Source organism: Macrobrachium rosenbergii, chromosome 46 (genome assembly GCF_040412425.1).
Source record: "Macrobrachium rosenbergii isolate ZJJX-2024 chromosome 46, ASM4041242v1, whole genome shotgun sequence".
Taxonomy (NCBI): Eukaryota; Metazoa; Arthropoda; class Malacostraca; order Decapoda; family Palaemonidae; genus Macrobrachium; species Macrobrachium rosenbergii.
In genome coordinates this window covers 50,831,782-50,852,194 of record NC_089786.1, presented here as the reverse complement: position 1 = coordinate 50,852,194, position 20,413 = coordinate 50,831,782, and the positions used below count along the sequence as shown (strand labels likewise).

General features: G+C 37.4%; 1 protein-coding gene across 1 annotated transcript in view; it reads right to left on the bottom strand.

Moving 5' to 3' along the window:
• The window catches only part of Mdh1 (malate dehydrogenase 1), a 60,768-nt gene extending 40,556 nt beyond the window's left edge, over positions 1-20,212 (bottom strand). The window contains exon 1 of the mRNA XM_067089749.1: positions 19,729-20,212. The gene's annotated coding sequence lies outside the window, so the exon portion shown is untranslated. The remainder of the gene's footprint in view (positions 1-19,728) is intronic.
• Positions 20,213-20,413: the final 201 nt, after the last annotated feature.

The following is a 20,413-nucleotide window of genomic DNA, read 5'->3' as shown; positions in this document are numbered from 1 at the left end:
CCCAGCGCCGACAAGATCTCCAATCGCTATTTCTCTTCCCCCCCACCTCCCCCTTTTCCTATTTTCCGTCTTTATTCCTCTCGTTCTTATTTATTTATTTTTTGATTATTATTATTATTGATGATATCCAGTTTCGCTTCGCCGTGGCATTTGCTTCAAGCTCCGGGGCAGACATTATTGGAACCGTCGCCATGGCAACGTCGAAATCGAAACAATACTTAGGTATATCATATTGCAAGCGGGTTTTGGCTTTTATCCTGTTTCGCTTGTTTGTCGGTTTGTCGTGCTCTGTCTCTGTCTGTACACACACACACACACACACACACACACACACACACACACACACACACACACACACACACACACATATATATATATATATATATATATATATATATATATATATATATATATATATATATATATATATTGAGAATAGGCCTATCGTTTGGGACTTGAAGTCAGCAAAAGCACCACAGAAAGCTGACCAGACTGAATTTGGTAACTATGGAAAGACGCACTGACTTACCGCCTGTTGTAATGAAAATATTCAAGAGAACTTCTTCTCTACAGGCTGGGGAAAAACACTTGATAAAAAGCTTATAGATGAACGAACCGGTTTCAGAAAAGGCAGATTTGCTTTGCACACATCAAATATTATGTGTTTGAAAGACATTTTACTGTGCATCCTTTCATATTCTTTTTCTTCCACCTTAATTTCCACCCTCTCCTAACAATCGTTTCATAGTGCAACTGCAAAAGATTTTCCTTCTGTTACACCTTTCAAGCCTTTTACTCTCAATTTACGTTTCAGCGCTGAATGACCACGTAGGTCCCAGTGCTTGACCTTTGGCCTAAATTCTACATTCAATTCACTTCAATTCAGCAGTGAATGGAATTTAAAAATCCCCTCCTAATGGCTTCTGTTGATGACGAGAAGGCATTTGACATTGTCCACGGACCAGTATTATACAATACAATAGAATATAGAATTTAGGCCAAAGGCCAAGCACTGGGACCTATGAGGTCATTCAGCCCTGAGAGGGAAATTGACAGTGAAAGGTTTGAAAAGTGTAACAGTAGGAAAACCTCACAGTTGCACTATGAAACAACTGTTAGGAGAGGGTGGAAAGTCAGATGGAAGAAAGAATATGAACGGAGGTGCAGTAAAAAGTCGGACTAATATTAAGAATAGTCTTGCGTTAATGTGGAATTCTCGTTAAATATGTAAAACTAACTGAAATGTTCAATGAACGAAGTAGATGAAAAGCTAATGTTTATGGAGTTATGTCCAATGAATTTGCGTTAAGTAGTGGGGTGCTACAAGGTAATGTTATTTCACCTTTACTGTTTGACCTCACAGACATGGGCGCCCCCACTTAGGAGCAAGGTGGGGGGCACTTGCCATCCCTGAAATCCTGGAAAAAATTTATATATATATATATATATAATTGCTTTATTCATTAAAGAAATGCAGGCGCTGATTCTGTTTTTGGAATTAACCTGCTATAAGTTCAAAGGGTCAAAAGTGTTTGTGTGCTCGATACCGGAAACTATCCATGTATGTATTAAAATTTGTCCCCCCCTTGGAAAATATGCTACGGGCGCCCATGCTCACAGATTTTTCTGAAAAGAGTAGTCGGAGATAGAAGAGAAAGTTTAGATTAGAGTCACGAAAGAAACTAAACAAACTCTGAATATGCAGATGATGTGTTTTAATCAGCAAAACATCACAAGATTTACCGAGCTTGCTTAACAGAACGTATTACATAACTAGTCAGATATGAATCAAAATAAACCTAGGCAAAACAGAAGTAGTGAGGACGACGTATGCGCAAGGTGATGAAATAACATTAGATGGAAAAAGCATTAGTGAGGTGGAACCTTTCAAATATCTAGGACCTACATTATATGTATGTATATATATATATATATATATATATATATATATATATATATATATATATATATATTATTTCACCTAATTATGTATAGATTCTTTTCCTTCTTATCTCTCTCACATTTCTGAATCTCCCCAATTCCTCATAGAGGAGGAGGAGGAGGAGGAGGAGGAGGAGGAGGAGGAGGAGGAGGAAGAGATAATGAGACTCCTCATTCTTCTTCTCGGAATGAGTTAAAAGGAATGGGTAAGAGTCGCAAAGACGCTTATTGGCAGATTGGCTGTCGGGCACCAACGACGACACAGAGAGAGAGAGAGAGAGAGAGAGAGAGAGAGAGAGAGAGAGAGAGAGAGAGAGAGAGAGGAAACTCACTAATGGTCCCAAAAAAGCAGGTGAATAATCTCCGCTGATTAGACTCGATCTATATAACAGGATGACACAAGGGGAGAGAAAAATCAAATCCTCCGACTACCGAACGCGGGAATCAGTTATCGTACACCGCGCATCCCGTTTTCGCGCCTTTTCCAACGGCCCCTCCTTTACGGAGCTTACGATTAGATGCTCATTTACGGGACGGCTGTCAAGTGGGGAGGTGGAGGAGGAGGAAGAGGAGGAACTAGATGCTCAATTGTAAGGAGAATGGAGAGAGAGTGAGAGGGGGGGGGGAAGCCCCCAGTGATTGGACGAGACATTGAAATGTCGGTTTGAAGAGAATGGAAGGGCGGGGGCGGGGGTGGTGACGAGGACACTGAAAGGGGGTGCAGGCACGTAGAGTTTGGCCAGAGTCGCTAATGAGGCTGACTTTTATCGACATTCGCTGCTTATCAGGACAGACATTGAAGTCAATTCTTTCCTATTAAGCCGATGGCGCTCTCTCCTGACGTCTCTCTCTCTCTCTCTCACTCTCTCTCTCCCTCTCTGAATATAAAAATGTATATTTTGGAGAGGAATATTGCAGGAATTGGTGATATATTCAGAGAATGAAATTGGCTGAAACATCTCTCTCTCTCTCTTACTCTCAATCTTCCACATTTAGGATACCAAACTTTCTCTCTCTCTCTCTCTCTCTCTCTCTCTCTCTCTCTCTCTCTCTCTCTCTCTCCACTTTCACTTTGATAAGTCAATAGAAATAATTTTTGATACCCTGTACCCTGGAGCCAGCACAGACGGGCCATAAAACAATTTGGGCAAAAAAAAAAAAAAAAAAAAATTAACGGTAGTCTGTAGCTACGTAAACCCTTTATGAAATACCTTTGGAACACAGAGCGAGGAAGTGAGTTCCGTAGCTGTGTTCTGACATGTCATCAACTTTAGATGGCAAATGTTTACTTACCTGATGATTTGAGTTCCTGTTTGTTGGTTAATTTCAGTATAATAATAATAATAATAATAATAATAATAATAATAATAATAATAATAATAATAAGCATCAAAGTAATTCAATAGGAGAACGATAGATGATAGTCAGTGGGTCTTACCCACTTAGTTTTCCCTCCTTCCCACTGTAAATTCTCTATTTGTTTTTCATATAACTGGCTACGTAACAGTTGCCCATCCCACTGGCCTCCATGTAAATACAATACTAAATTACTATATATATATATATATATATATATATATATATATATATATATATATATATATATATATATATATATAGAGAGAGAGAGAGAGAGAGAGAGAGAGAGAGAGAGAGAGAGAGAGAGAGAGAGAGTCTTATTTTCTATAATCTAAAAAAAATAGCTGAAATACAAATATATACCATTGACCGTTGATACTGAGAGAGAGAGAGAGAGAGAGAGAGAGAGAGAGAGAGAGAGAGAGAGAGAGAGGCATTGAATCGCCTTAAAAAAAAAATCACCTTTGTATATTCTTGGAAACCATCACTCTTATCCAAACCAATTTCCAGATGTAATATCGTACAAAACCTTTCTTAATTTTTTTCCCCTTTTCCCAATTCATTGGTCGAAATCGCAAAGTTCACGAGTTCTCTTGATGACAGACACTAATTACCGTTCTATTCTCTCTCTCTCTTATCAAAGAAACGAATTGAAAAATGCGGTTATTAATCCCAGCCTGACAGAGTTCTTGGCGCCATAACTCTGAGGCAGAATTGGACCGCCTGTTTTTTATGTCATCGACCCGTTAATATAATACAATAATAATAATAATAATAATAATAATAATAATTCCTTTTACTGTACCTCCTTTCATATTCTCCTTCTTCCATCTTTCTTTCCTCAACCCTCTCCTTACAATTTTTACTTTCACTGTCAATTTCCGTTTCAGCGCTGAATGACCTCATAGGTTCCAGTGCTTGGCTTTTGGCCTAAATTCTATATTCAGTAATAATAATAATAATAATAATAATAATAATAATAATAATAATAATAATAATAATAACTATTATTATTATTATGATGACAATGATTTTATTATCATTATTATTTACCTCCTAACCTTCTCCTCATTGTTATAACAATAATAATAATAATAATAATAATAATAATAATAATAATAATAATAATAATTATTATTATCATTATTATTATTATTCGTTGTACTATCAGCAATCGTAACAGCCTAGTGCGACCTACCTAAAAGGTATACGGAGTCGGTTGGTCCACACCAGACCTCCTACTCCTTCCCTCACCTTCCCTTTACTTACGGGCATAAGGCCAGTTTGGTCTAAACCGCCTAAACAGTCAAGAAGAAATAAAATGATGAACTGAATAATTGTCCTCTTTTTCCACGAGTTACTGATTGATTGGTTAATGCAACTGGCGTTACATGTAAGTATTTATCCTGTTTGGTCCGAGTTGTGGATAGGTACGTAACTTCCCTATTCTTATTGGGACTTCTCCGATCGACTCTCTCTTATATTACCATCACTCCGACCAAGACGGGACGAAAAGTGATTCTAAGATCACAGGGGATGAAAGAGAATTCCGGATTCTGGAAGTGGATTGTATGCAGAACTAAGTGACCCTCGAGTTCCCCATTCCCACTTAGCGTCTGTGGGAATATGCAGCCTGACGTGTGCAACGAGGCCATATATTACTTAAAACGGTAACCATTTAGTAAGATAATCAAATACGGTGCTTTTTTTATTTTCATATTAATCACAGTTACGGTGAAATTTAAAGTAACAAAGCATCATACGGCAGTGCCGTCAGTGCACGTCATGCGGTGTACTGTAGGCATGACTTAATATTCTTTGCAGCATGCCTTCGGCCCCTAGCTGCAACCCCTTTCGTTCACTTTACTGTACCTCCTTTCATGTTCTCTTTCTTCCATCTTACTTTCCACCTTCTCCTAACAACTGCCAGGTTTTCCTCCTATTACACCTTTCAAACCTTTTACTCTCAATTTCCGTTTCAGCGCTGAATGACCTCATAGGTCCCGGTGCTTGGCCTCAAGTCTAAGTCCTATGTTCAGTTCGATAATGTCTGCAGAATCACCAACGATGGACAGAGACAAATAAGCATCTCAGACCGCAGCCAATCTCGACAGACAATTTGCAAAGAATTACTCTAAGTATTTATTGCAGAAAAGGTAATGTTCAAGGAATGAAACAAAAACACTCAATTTAGTGAAGTCTTCAGGAAAGTTAAGCTAAAGACGATTGAAGTATTTAGAAGACAGAGTAACAGAGAGTAACAAGGGAATTCAGTGTCATGTGGAAAAAGGGATTAACAATACGGAAGAGAAATCCTGTAAAAGTAAAACTATTTAAAAGTGAAATAACTCTGCACCTAACACGGACAGTGTATGGAATAGAATGGGATTATAAAATTTAGATCCAAGGCCAAATGATGGGACGTACGAGGTCATTCAACGCTGAAAGGAAAACTGAGAGTAAAAAGGGTTGAAAGGCGTAACAGGAGGAAAACCTCAAAGCAGTTGCACTATGAAGCAACACTTAGAGAGGGTTGAGGAAAGAGAATATGAAAGGAGGTACAGTAAAACGAACGAAAGGGGATGCAGCTAGGGGGTCGAATGGACGCTGTAAAGAACCTTCAGTAACGCCTACAGTGTACCGCATGAGGTGCACTGACGGCACTACGGGGAAGTATCTGAGAGATATTTCGACAAACGTCACTACGACTCTTACCTGTCTGTGACTGTCTTTGTCTGTCGAGAGATAGAGAAGGCGGCCTTTTGGACATGTTTATTCTAAGCGTTCTGGCCGTCAATAACAGACAAAGACACACACAGACAGAAAACTGCTCTGCCAGCCAGTCAGAGACAGGCAAGAGTCGTAATGCTGGCCAAACCGCCGTCACGGTATAACAGGCTTTGATCACGTTATAATCTAATTACGTCTCAATAAAGCTACCGGACCGAATTACGCTCCAAGTCGGGTCATTTGATGCAGATTGGCAAAACGCTTTTTCCCCCCGCTCTATTTTCTTTCTCTTTTTTTGAAAATTTTTTTTAGCCTTTTTAGTAATGTTTCTCATTTTCATTTTCCTCTTTTGTCTTAATCGAGGTGGAAGTTTTTTTGCCCTTTTAAGTTTTTTTTTTTTTAGTGTTTCTCATTTTTCAATCGAGGCGAATTTATTTCTGGTGTCTGATCTTTTTGTAATGTTTCTCACGATTTGTTGCTGTCCCTATTAGGGAAATGGCGTTTGGATATTTTTAGAAGTTCATCTCTGTCAGATTTAATGGTTTTTCCTCGAATGTGTACAGCAAAATTTCTATTTGTATATATTCACATACACATATAAGTAAATGGTAATTACACTGAGTCCTTCTAAAATTTTGTGGTATCGCTACCCCCCCACCCCCCGGGGGCAGCGGTGTCATAGATCACCATGACCCCTGTAGATACCATTCCTCTTCAGTTATGTGAAGTTATAATATATAAAGGAAAGATAAATATTGGGATGCTTAATTTCTAATGGATTTTATATGTAAGAAATTAATTTTACTTTTACTCAAGTCTTAAGAAATAAAGAATTTATATTTTAGACATTATATTCCTTCGACAACAAATTAAAATTAAAGCATTGCTCCTTTTATTACAAATTGGAATTAAAGAATTATTTCTTTGGTAATTAATAGAAAACAAAGACATTACTTCTGCATTATTAATGGGATACATGGTATTGTTTTCTATTTACTAAAATATCTGTGTTATTTATTAATTTATTCATTATTTTGTTATTTATAAATTCGCTGAATTTTACTCCAGAGAACTATTACTTTTACAAAGTGCCTCGTTACCCCTCAGTTCTTCATTGGAGAGGTGGGTAGAGCTCTCGGCTACCTCGCTGTTGGCCCCGCGTTCGACTCTCCGACCGGACAATAAAGAATTAGAGGAATTTATTTCTGGTGATGGAAATTCATTTCTCGTCATAATGTGGTTCGGATTCCACAATAAGCTGTAGGTCCCGTTACTAGGTAACCAGTTGGTTCTTAGTCACGTAAAATAAATCTAATCCTTCGGGCCAGCCCTAGGAGAGCTGTTAATCAGCTCAGTGGTCTGGTTAAACTAAGATATACTTAATGTTTAAGAAAACTACTTATGTCTACTTAAACTTCAAGTATTTTCCAATATCATTTTATTTTATTATTATAATTTTTCTTTTTATCAATCCAGATTTAAAAGGATTCATAAATTTGATCAGGTTACGCAAGTTATTTCCAGCCACGTAACCAGTTTGATCAACAGAAACTGCAGGACAGAGAGTCTCCAACATTCAAAATGTGTACGGTTTCCTTCAGTTTACCCTTGCTATAGAAAACGGCCGCAACGCAAAGAAAATGGGGTGTGTCTATACGGGAGGTCCGCTTATCAATACATTTATTCATGATGCCATTCAAAAGAAAAAGATTCTCTCTCTCTCTCTCTCTCTCCGTATTGTTAATGCCAATATGTCTCCATTTGTCTGTCGATCTGTCCGTAACACCAAATCTCTTGCTGAATTTTTGTATAAAAGTTCTCAGCATGTATTCTGGGATGGGGTTGCATGCCCCATGCGTTTCTCTGCATTCTAGCAGCGACCCACTGCTGTCGACTCACTACTAAGTACAAAATCATTGCTTACGGTATATATATATATATATATATATATATATATATATATATATATATATATATATGCACACACAAACATATCCTGCATGCATGTGTATATACACACACACCCATAACCCATGCACACATACGCATACTAACATCCATAAGTATTTCAATATTTATATATCCTGGAAATGCATATTCATATCTACGTTATATCACACACGTTTTCACAACGAATTATGCATACACACACTTACGTGTTTAATTGTCCACACACACACACACACACACACACACACACACACACACACACACAATCAGACGCATGCGCACACTAACTCACACATACACGCAAGAGAAAAAACTGACTAAATTTCTTAAAATAAAATGTTATATCTTTAAAGACTAAACAACTTTATTAAAAGGCCTCCCGTGGCCAAGTCGGTAGCGTGGACAAGAAACACTGACGTCATCAAAACCCTTTGTAATTGGTCATTTGAGAAACGTTTGCAACGTCCGGCTTTGGACATGGGGGGAAACGAGATTGAAAGGGTGGGGGGTGTGGGAAGGAGAGTGGGGGCGTGTTAGGTTGGGTGGAGATTTAATGGAAGAAGGTTTTCCAAGAGGAATGGTGAGGGGAGGGGGAATTCAATTAACAGTTACTTTGTACCGCAGTAACCCGATATTATCTACTACTGCTGGTGGTAATACAAGTAGACTTATTGCTATTATTGTTAATATTATTTTTCTATTTATCATTATTATTATTATTTTTCAGTCACTATTTCTCTGATGACAACTCCGTGTTAGTGGCATGTAACTTTCTAATAACTTTTCTATCATGTTAAATAACGTGTATGGACATGATCAAATTATATATATATATATATATATATATATATATATATATATATATATATATATATATATAATCAAATATGCACATCATATATATGCGTGTGTACCGACGCTGGTATATATTCACATACACATATAAGTAAATGGTAATTACACTGAGCCCTTCGCAATTCTTCGTCTCGAACGTTAAGTCAATTCCAGAGAATTCGGGACATACACATTATTATCATTAATAAAAAGAAATCGCATGCACGGTGCCCTACAAAACCTCACGACAAATAAAGATTTTTATTTCAGTATCTAGACTAAAAAAAATGTTCAGCAAATAACCAACAGTGGTGGCAAATTTGGAGCGACTTGAGTTTGGCACCAGTGCAGAAGATACGATGGCTCTTCGGTGTGAAGTCTGGACGTTTGTAGGCATAATTCTTCACACAGTAGCCCAGTAGAAGGCAAAATATCAGAGAGTTATCTTGGCACCAATATAATACACAGGAGTTATAAGGAGTTACAAGGATTAGGATGTCTCAAAGACTTATTAGTCCATCCGAGGAGACATCATGTGCTCACTTCTCTCAAGGAGCAGGCGGAAAGTTGAGGACCAGAATTATGCAGAAAATGGCAAATATTGGGGCCCAAACTGAACTGAATTGAATACAGAATTTAGGCCAAAGCCTAAGCACATGGACCTATGAGGTCATTCAGCGCTGAAACGGAAACTGACAGCAAAAGGTTTGAAAGGTGTAACAGGAGGAAAACCTGTTAGAAAACCTATTAGAAGAGTTGTGGAAAGTAAGACAGAAGAAATTATGAAACGAGGTACAGTAAAATGAACGAAAGGGGTTGCAGCTAGAGGCCGAAGGCACGCTACAAAGAACCTTAAGTAATGCCTACAGTGCAACGCATGAGGTGCACTGAAGGCACTTCCCCCCCTACGGAGAGCAAATATTGAGGTCCAAACTGAACTGAATTCACTGGAACACAGAGTAGCTGTGTAGGCTACAAGACACGAACTTTTGACGCTAAACTGAAGCCAAGCAGCAGATGTGGAGTCTAAATCGAAGCGCCTTTCGATCTGACAGTCATAAAACCCGCTCGTTTGACGCCAGCTCTCTGACCGTCTATCAATATTAATTTTACGAAGTTAGACGTTAAAACAAAGAAATTCCTACATCCCTCTAAATGTATATCCGCGATGTCAATACTTCTGTGAATCGAGTTTCGTTCGTCACCTTTGTCAAGATATAAAGATACATATACCCAGACCTCGCACTGAAGGAGAGAGAGAGAGAGAGAGAGAGAGAGAGAGAGAGAGAGAGAGAGAGAGAGAGAAAACAAGCCCTCATCCAACTGCAGGAAGGACAGCAATCAGCAGAAACATCACAAGCAGAAGCAGACTCATTCAGCAAGCAGCAGAGAAGCAGCAGACGGTGTTTGAGGGGAGGAGGAGGAGGAGGAGGAGGAGGAGGAGGAGGAGGAGGAGGAGGAGGAGGAGGAGGAGGAGGAGGAGGAGGAGGAGGGGTGAGTGGTCCACCAGCGAAGAATTAACAACATATTCGTGAGGTAATGAAGGCTTGATAAGCCCCGTAACCCAAGCAATCTGCATCAGGGCGCCGCCGCTAATATAATGGATGGCTCTGAATATATTTGCAAGGAGTCTCCGGCTCTTAATCTCTGCCCACAATGGAACAGGGCGGAGACAGGGTCTCTGTGTTTTCTTTTTCGTTTTAACGAGAGAGAGAGAGAGAGAGAGAGAGAGAGAGAGAGAGAGGTAGAGAGAGAGAGAGAGAGAGAGTGGGTTTCTGAGATTTGCATAATTTGTATATGTGTTTTCTATGCGTATTTGCATACTTACATACATGTCCCATTCCTGTTCATAAATACTTTTGTACGAGAATATGACCGAATCTATCTCTCTCTCCCTGAATCTCCCTCTTTCTCTCTCTCTCTCCCTCAATCTCTCTCTCTTTCACTCCCTCAAACTCTCTCTCTCTCTCTCCCTGAATCTCCTTCTTTCTGTCCCTCAATCTCTCTCTCTCTTTCTGTCCCTCAATCTCTCTCTCTCTCCCCCAAATCTCTCTCTCTCCCTAGGAGTAAGAGATCAGCAACAGATGAACGTTAAGAAAAAGAAGACTGTTGGCCAGTAGCCCTTTAAAACATGCATCCGGGAGGGTACGGGCTCGCAGCCTCATCCCAAGAATATTTGATGTGAAACGGAAGTGTTTTAGCTTTTTAACACAACCCCCTCTACAGCATGCGAGCGTGCGCGCGCTCGTATACGCGTCTGTGCGTGCGTATGTTTGTTATCTACATCTACCTTGTTGTAATGGAAACCATTTAGAAAGAGATTTGTATATTTCCTTTCTCCCTTATCTGCTTCCCCTCATTCTTCTTCCCTCTCTTTAACCTTGTCGTCACTCCCTTTTACTTTATATTTATATTCCCTGTCTCTCTTTCTACGTTTCATAACCACCACTGGTTCCATCTTCAGGGTCGTTGATGGCCACCCATCTGCCCTTTCAACTCACTCAATGTCGTCATAGCTTCTACTTACCACATCGCCATCTCAGTCACTGCTATCTTCCATGCACTGTCTACGTATTTTCCACTTCTTATTTCAGACTTTCTCTCTCTAACTCTCTCTCTGCCTCCCATTCCACGTCACCACAATTTCAGGTTATTGTGAAAACCTCTCTGTTTCCCATTCATGTTCTGATTTTGTTACTTGTCCTTCTTCTTTGCTTTTCTTATCTGTTCTATCATATGCCTATTCTAGGCTTATGTATGTCAAATAAAAGCCTTTTCCCTTTAATTTCACATTTCTTAAATAACAGTTTCATAACAAATACTATATCCAAAACCCATCTTCCCTCTGTAAGCCCACACTGTTCTTCCTCCACCAAAACTTCTGTCATCAGTTGTACTGCCTCAGTCAAAATCCTACCATAGACCTTCCAATGTATACTAACCAAAGTTATGCTCCTACAATCCTTACAGTCTCCTCTGTTACCTTTACCAATAAAAAGGAACAATTATTACTCTCAACAACTTCTTTGGAATCTTTCCCTCATCCAGATATACCTTACAAACCCTGGTCAGCCACTAAATTACACTTTCAATTTCCGTACCAAAACTTCTCACTTGTAGTCCCAATAATTCCTGGTTTCTATAATTTTTAGACTGTTATTTGGTCTCTTTACAACTTCCAATCTTATACATATATATATATATATATATATATATATATATATATATATATATATATATATATATATATATTAGGAACAAAGGTAAACAGCAGGATCCCTTTAGCAAGGGATGAAACAAAACGTGAGAAGGAAATTATTCCTATTTCTTCTGCCTAGATTTACCTGTTCGAGGCTAAAAAAAAAAAAAAAAAGAGAGAAAAAAAGAGGAAAAATGACCTTTTCCTCTCCCCGCCATCTCATCCTTCTTGGTCGAATTCCTGGGAATTCTTCTCTCTCTCTCTCTCTCTCTCTCTCTCTCTCTCTCTCTCTCTCTCTCTGTTTATCTCTTTCTTCCGCTCTATAACCTTCTGTATTGTTTGTTTCTCCATTGATTTATCTTTCTCTTTATTTAATTCTTTTTTCTCTCTCTCTCTCTCTCTCTCTCTCTCTCTCTCTCTCTCTCTCTCTCTCTCTCTGTTTATCTCTTTCTTCCGCTCTATAACCTTCTGTATTGTTTGTTTCTCCATTGATTTATCTTTCTCTTTATTTAATTCTTTTCTCTCTCTCTCTCTCTCTCTCTCTCTCTCTCTCTCTCTCTCTCTCTCTCTCTCTCTCTCTCTCTAACCTTCCGAATAATCCGTTTTTCTACTGATCTATCTTTCTCTTCTCCTCTGACTCAAAATATACACCTGACTATCAACTATATCTTTTTAATTACATACCTTTTCTCTTTGGGGATGGGCATCGCCCGAAGAGTACAGACTTCCGGTTCCTCTTAAATTTAAGGCAATAAGAGAATCGAAGATAATTAAAACAGAATAGAAGGACGCGTTCTAACTGAATTTGGATAAGTGGTTAAATCAACGAACTCTCTGTAACCACGTATTTTCTAACTTTCTGTCAACCAACCGATCAGTTAGTCTGTTTATATAGCTATCTATCTATCCATCTATCTATCTATATCTCTCTATCATCTACCTGTCTCTCTATCTATATCTCTCTCTCACTCTCTGTCTATCTATCTATCTATCTATCCATCTATCTACATCTATCTATCTATATACCAGGAATATTGTTGTCATTCAAAAAAATTTTCCATGATAAGTCTTATTCCATGATTCTCTCTCTCTCTCTCTCTCTCTCTCTCTCTCTCTCTCTCTCTCTCTCTCTCTCTCTCTCTCCCCTGTTCTTCTCCATCTTCCTATGCGTTGTGTCTGTCTCCTCTCAATGCGCTCATCCGCTCAGGGTATGGAGACAGAGACCGAATCTCACCAGATTATTCGTGGTCGAGTTGTCCGTCTGGACGGGTCATCAGATTAATATAATGGGGCCACAGAGAGAGAGAGAGAGAGAGAGAGAGAGAGAGAGAGAGAGAGAGAGAGAGAGAGAGAGAGAGAGAGAATATTACATTGTCATTTCGTTATTTTGTTTTAATTCGTTTCGGATTATTTCCTTCATATAAGAAATTAAATCATTACTTTCAGCCTGGATTTCTCTCTCTCTCTATATATATGTAGAGAGAGAGAGAGAGAGAGAGAGAGAGAGAGAGAATATTACATTGTCATTTTGTTATTTTGTTTTGATTCGTTTCGGATCGAATTATTTCCTTCATACAAGAAAATAAATAATTACTTTCAGCCTGGATTTATCTCTCTCTCTCTCTCTCTCTCTCTCTCTCTCTCTCTCTCTCTCTCTCTCTCTCTCTCTATATATATATATATATATATATATATATATATGTATATATATATATATATAATATATATATATATATATATATATATATATATATATATATATATATATACATACCTGATATGCTATATTTGTCACCTATTCTTTCGCTTATTGTTCTTTGAAAAAGTTTCTCCTCTCTCTCTCTCTGCCTCTCTTTCTCTCTCTCTCTCTCAGATCATCAGAGGGAGAATTCCAGCCTAATCCTCCACCCATTCCTCTTTTATTTCTCGTTCAGATTTGTCTTTCTATATCTGTTCTATTCACCATTCCTGCTATTTATAACATTTCCCTAACATTTTACGTCAGCAGACTCAGTGGGCAGAAAATGACACACAAACACCCACACACACACACACACATACTCGTATATATATATATATATATATATATATATATATATATATATATATATATATATATATATATATATATATATATATATATATATATATATATTATATATATATATATATATATATACGTTGATAATGAAAAGTAAATCAGCTATAATATTGCTTTCTAATTCATTGTTCAATCAATAAGAACATATATTTTATATTTCTTATAACAAAATAAACAATAACAAAAGAGCAACAAAATAATAATAATAATAATAATAATAATAATAATAATAATAATAATAATAATAATAATAATGCCTTTTAATCCATTCTAAAACCATGACCTTTCGGCTCTCTCCACTGAACAGCCCTAAAACCACAAAGAACACGAAGAACAGCCGACATTATCATTTGACGAAGCAACAGAGGCGCAGCGTGATGTCGAACAGGATTTAATCCTGTCCCGTAATGAGTTGCCAGATGGCGGAATGTCACCTTGTGATTGTTTCAGCATCTAATTTACCACAAATCTGCTTCTCAAGTTGCCTTTTCATGACGTAATTTAATGCTATAAACGTTATATGCATCAATGGTAAACGTACTGATATGACAGCAATTCTAAGAGAAGGAATTCCCGCTTCGTGATATCATAAAAATGATCTTTTTATGAAGAGTAAATTTTTATAAAGAGTTAACTGGCAACTCGGCTGACGCCGCGAGAGCCATCTGTTGGGTGCTCGATCATTCATTCCACAGTTTGTGTGACATTTTGCTTGTATTGGCGTCCAATATGGCCTTCCTTTCTCCCATGCGGGGATCTTTAATTATTGCGGGAAGGGACGGCTAACGATGGCTATGGAAAGACCTTGGACACACAATATATATATATATATATATATATATATATATATATATGTATATGTATATATACACTATATACTGTATATGCACATATATATTATATATATATATATAAATATACAAAATATATATATATATATATATATATATATATATATATATATATATATATATATATATATATATATACAGTATATCCCCACACATAAATGCACATACATATAAATATATATACCTATATTTATTTATACATAAACACATATACACACATATTTATATATATACAAAAAACCAACAACACCCATCCTTACGAATACGCATATCACATAAACAAACGCTTTCACATTACGCCAATTTTTACCCAAACACTTACACACACACACACACACACACACACTAAACCCACACTCCCGGAAGCGAAACAAACACTCTCACCTACATTATGCCAGCATATGTTTATGATGATGCGCTTACGTATGTAGCAATAAACTTTGAAATCTCCAATTTCATCTTTTTTTCATCGAAGACTGTATATCGGGGTCTCAGATACCCAATTATATGAGGATTTTCGGTGAAATTTGCGGTTAGCGGTTTTGTGTTGGGAAGGGGAGGGGACGGCGGGGGGTGTTGCAGATGGTATAGTGTGTGTATGTTAAACGTACATACACAATATACATATATGTACATACACACGAATATATAATATATATATATATAATATATATATATATATTGATAGCAGGGTGGTCAAAGTTACTGTCCATCACTGTTCCTGAACCAGGGAAAAGTTCGAGTCCTACCGGGGATGAAGCACTTATCAATTATAATTCATCTTTGATGTAAGTTACTCCCGAGGTACAATATTGAATTGGATACTAAACGATATTTGTGGCTTAGCACTTGCGTAAATAGCCATATATATACATTGACATATATATGTATATATATTATATATATATAATATATATCCTTTCGGTTTCTTGAAAATTCTAAGGGATGAAAGCGCTAGCCCCACACCAGTCAAATATGGCATTCACTTTAGTGCTCGAGTATTCCTCTTTCATTCTCTTTAACCTTCGTTTTCTCCATTTTCTTTCTTTCTTCTTCCTTTTAATCTATATATTTATTTAATTCCTTATTTCCATTACCTTCTTTACTGCCGTCTCTCAGTCATTCCACTTCTGCCAAGCTTTGGAACTTCCCATCCGATTATGTGTTCCCTGATTCCTATAACCTTCCATTCTTCTAGAGGCGGTATATCACTTCCTCCTTGGCCAAACTCCTTCTTCTCTCTTTCCTCTTCTGTCATGCCTGGGCTACTAATGGGTATCAGGTTGCCCTTCCCACGGGCCTCTGGTTAGCAAAACATATATCTTAGTGGTTATGAATATTCAAATGATTTTGGATACTGGAAAATATCGAATATTGAAAAGATATTAAGTGTTCCAGTATTAAGTATCTGGGCGATATTGCCTTATATTCTTAAATAATACTGAATATTACAGTAATATTTCCTATTCTAATAAAACTGACTCTTCTTCTTCTTCTTTCGGCACTTTTAGTCCACTGTACAGCATAGTCGGCCGCTTGAGTCAACTTTCCCCATCTATCTCTAATCCTTGCATCTTCTTATTCACCCAGTCCCACCTCACCCATACCCCTCCTCACCACATCTGATCTGCTGACACCCCACACTCCTCCTCCTCCTCCCCATCACTGGCATGTTCTTGGCTCTCTTGATTGGTTCCACCTCCTCTCTTCTTATTACATGGCCATAGCATCTCAGACGACCTTCCCTAGCCCTCTCCTTTACATTACATATACCACACATTCTTCTTGTATCTTGACTCTGCCTCCTTTCCAGTAGTGATATTCCAGCAATGTATCTCACCTTCCTCGTCTCGTTCTTTCCAACAGCCCCTCCTCCACCCGCTTAAGTGGCCAGGTTTCTGCCCCGTATAATAGTACGCGCCTAATTACTGTCTTATAAACTTTCTAATAAAACTGACTATGAATACTAGTAATTATTCCGACAATACTGATTATTTCAGTAATAATATTGACTATTTGGATGGTATGGCCTTTTTAAATAATATCAGTTATCCCAATACTACTATATTTTCTGATAACTGTTCCAGTAATATCGAGTATCATAGCATTGACTATTCCAGGAATATTATCTGTTCCAATATCGACTGGGTAATATTGATGAATAATGGCATTTGTCTTTTATGAAGGAATTTGACGTCAGAATATCACAAAAATCAATCATCTCTCCCTTTTCGGAATAAAGAAACCCGACCCGACAAGCCACCACATCTCTAGTTTAACCTATGGATCCCTTGATTCGAATACCTGGCTTTTGAATTCTCACCATACTTACGTTTTCCCGGAATATAAACTTCCCCATTTTAAAGGGACGTGTCTATCAATTCTTTTGGGATCAGATTTCATGTTTCATACCCAGTTTAATTTTATTTTCTGTGAGATTCCCGTTCCGTCGGCCTCTCACGTAAACATGTTTCCGAGAAACAGGACGCATAAAAAACTACATATATTTTTTTTCTCTTTCGTTATTTTACTATTACGGTTGTTCCCATAAACTCAGGGCATACAGCGGGCATTTCACGGCACACCGTAGATAGTAGGCCTACGAAAGATTGATTACAGTGTGCCTCCTTAACTCCAACTATAATTCTATCGTCTTGCTCCGCTACACTTTCTATATTTTAAGAATTTTTTTAGCCAAAAAATCCAAGTTTAATAATAATAATAATAATAATAATAATAATAATATTACTATTATTATATAATAATAATAATATTACTATTATCATTATTATTATTATTATTAAAAACGATAACAATAATAATAATAACAGCACTAACTATAATAATTATCATTATTATTTCGTGAGCAAAGAGCTGTTATCGATCATTTTCAAGACATCAGAAGGCACACAGTGAAAGACAATGAGAGAGAGAGAGAGAGAGAGAGAGAGAGAGAGAGAGAGAGAGAGAGAGAGAGAGAGAGAGAGAGAGAGAGAGAGAGAAATTCCAAACGACCATCGCAAAAGGGCGAACGGGAATCAAAGACTCAAAAGGGCGTCCGCATTCATCAGTTCCCCAAAACAGACGACCCATGTGGACGAAGTAACCAGAGGCAATCTTATATTCATGGGGCGTCTTGTGAGTCTCTCTGTCGACTCTTATATCTGTGTCGACTGTCTCTGTTTGCGTGTACAGTCGACCATTTCTCTATCGACCCTCATCTCTGTGCCGATGTTGTGTGTGTGTGTGTATAGTCGATAATTTTATCTTTTTTTTTTCTGGTATGGATAAATGGTACTACAACGCTTATTTTTTTAAATGGCAGACAAGCCCTTCACATAGGCCTATTTCTACAGTATTTGTAGTTTCGTACACACAAGGGAAGGAAATACTGTACATTAACATCTAAATTTGTAAGTATATATATATATATATATATATATATATATATATATATATATATATATATATATATATATATATATATATATCACAAACACCTTCTCTCCTCATTTTTCTAAACCGATCAATTTTCCTCTTTCGTTCAAGCAACCGTTATTTCATCACCGATATCAAAACGATGCGTTATTTAACCGCCATCTAACTTATTCATCCTAACTTTCACCCACTGATAGTAATCTCCACTGACGTCTAATCCCTAATCCTACCGTAAAGATTGTAATAATCGTATCTAACTGGCTGTTGTGTCCAATCATTTGCAAGACTTTATCTCGATCTTTCGAATTTGATTTTTAATAGCATCGTGTGGAAGGTTATTACCATCTTAATAATAATAATAATAATAATAATAATAATAATAATAATAATAATAATAATAATAATAATAAAGTATCAAGACCTGAAAATCGAAAAAAGAAGGATATGGGATAGGCCTATGCCAGTGGAAATTGTACCCATAATCATAGGAACACTAGGTACGATCCCAAGATTCCTGAAAAGGAATCTGGAAAAGCCAGATGCCGAAGTAGCTCCTGGACTCATGCAGAAGAGTGTGCTACTAGAAATAGCGCACATAGTGAGAAAAGTGACGGACTCCTAAGGAGGCAGGATGCAACCCGGAACCCTACACTATAAAAAAAAAAAACAGTTAAATAAGGATGACTGTGACACACCAAAATAATAATAATAATAATAATAATAATAATAATAACGGGTTTGTTGACTTGTCAAAATAAGTAAAAGCTTGGGGAACAAAATCGATAACATAACAATTACGATTCTGTTATGTAGCTGAAGCCTTATGGGAAACTATCGAATTTCATAACTATCGAGTATCGAATTATATCTAAGCTGAGAGAGAGAGAGAGAGAGAGAGAGAGAGAGAGAGAGAGAGAGAGAGAGAGAGAGAGAGAGAGAGAGAGAGAGAGTCCCACGTCAACTTAGCACGGTACAATGTTTGCCTAAAATAGAGCAAAATCTTCCGAGACGTTTTTAATCACTTACAGAAGCGCCTTAAAATGCCTGGACGAAAATTACTAGTCTATCTTTTGCCAAAGACAAGCTTTATTTTCACACAGACTTCCTCGAGATTCACAAACAAGCAAATACGTTTCTTTCAATATTTGCAAATAACACCAGGCCTATGGCCTACCATGATTACACGACTGGATACTTATATACGCCTAGTTATTGCATATGTTTAAAAAATACCATTATGTATACTTATACATACTTACGCTTGTAGAACATACTAAATGCATATTAACCTTTTTAAAATTTAATTGATGACATAACTTCCTTACCTCGATAACTGGACACTCTTGTAAGAAGTTGACAACTATGGATTAATTGCTTTGGTCTTTCTGGTAGTAGGCTAACAACCCGCTTTTGGCTTTTGGGTTTTTTATTCACAAAACGCGGCGATTTAGAGCTGTTTCTAATTTGCCTTCCCATATATAGATCTTGTACAATAACTGAGCTTGGAGTAGTGAACTACGATGGTAATTTACGGTTATCCTTCGGCATAAATCAGTACTATTCAAATCTCACGACGGTTGTGGTTGAAAGTTGTAGGCACAATCCTTGCGTTTGCCATCACGTGGCTACGATAGCACATCTGAGCACTGACGGTAAAGACTTGATTAAATTTCGAATATCTGTCACTTTATCAGCTCATATTTGTCACATTAGACAGAGAAGTATCAAACTATTTTTGTTAGGAGCTGGGAATAAGTGTTAACAGTTAGAAAACTAGAGTACCACTGCTACGAAGAGAAGGTTTCGTACGTTGCATAACACTTCACCATCCCCGAATGGGGAGGTGTCGTACTTAAACAATAGAAATTGTCGTGCTACGATAAGACAAGGTATCGTAGTTGAATATCAGAAATTAATCGTTCTTTAATGAGGAAATTTTTCGTATGTGGAATAAAGGCTTAGGGTTATCAAATGCCAATATAGAAAGGTACCGTACGTTGAGCCGAGTCA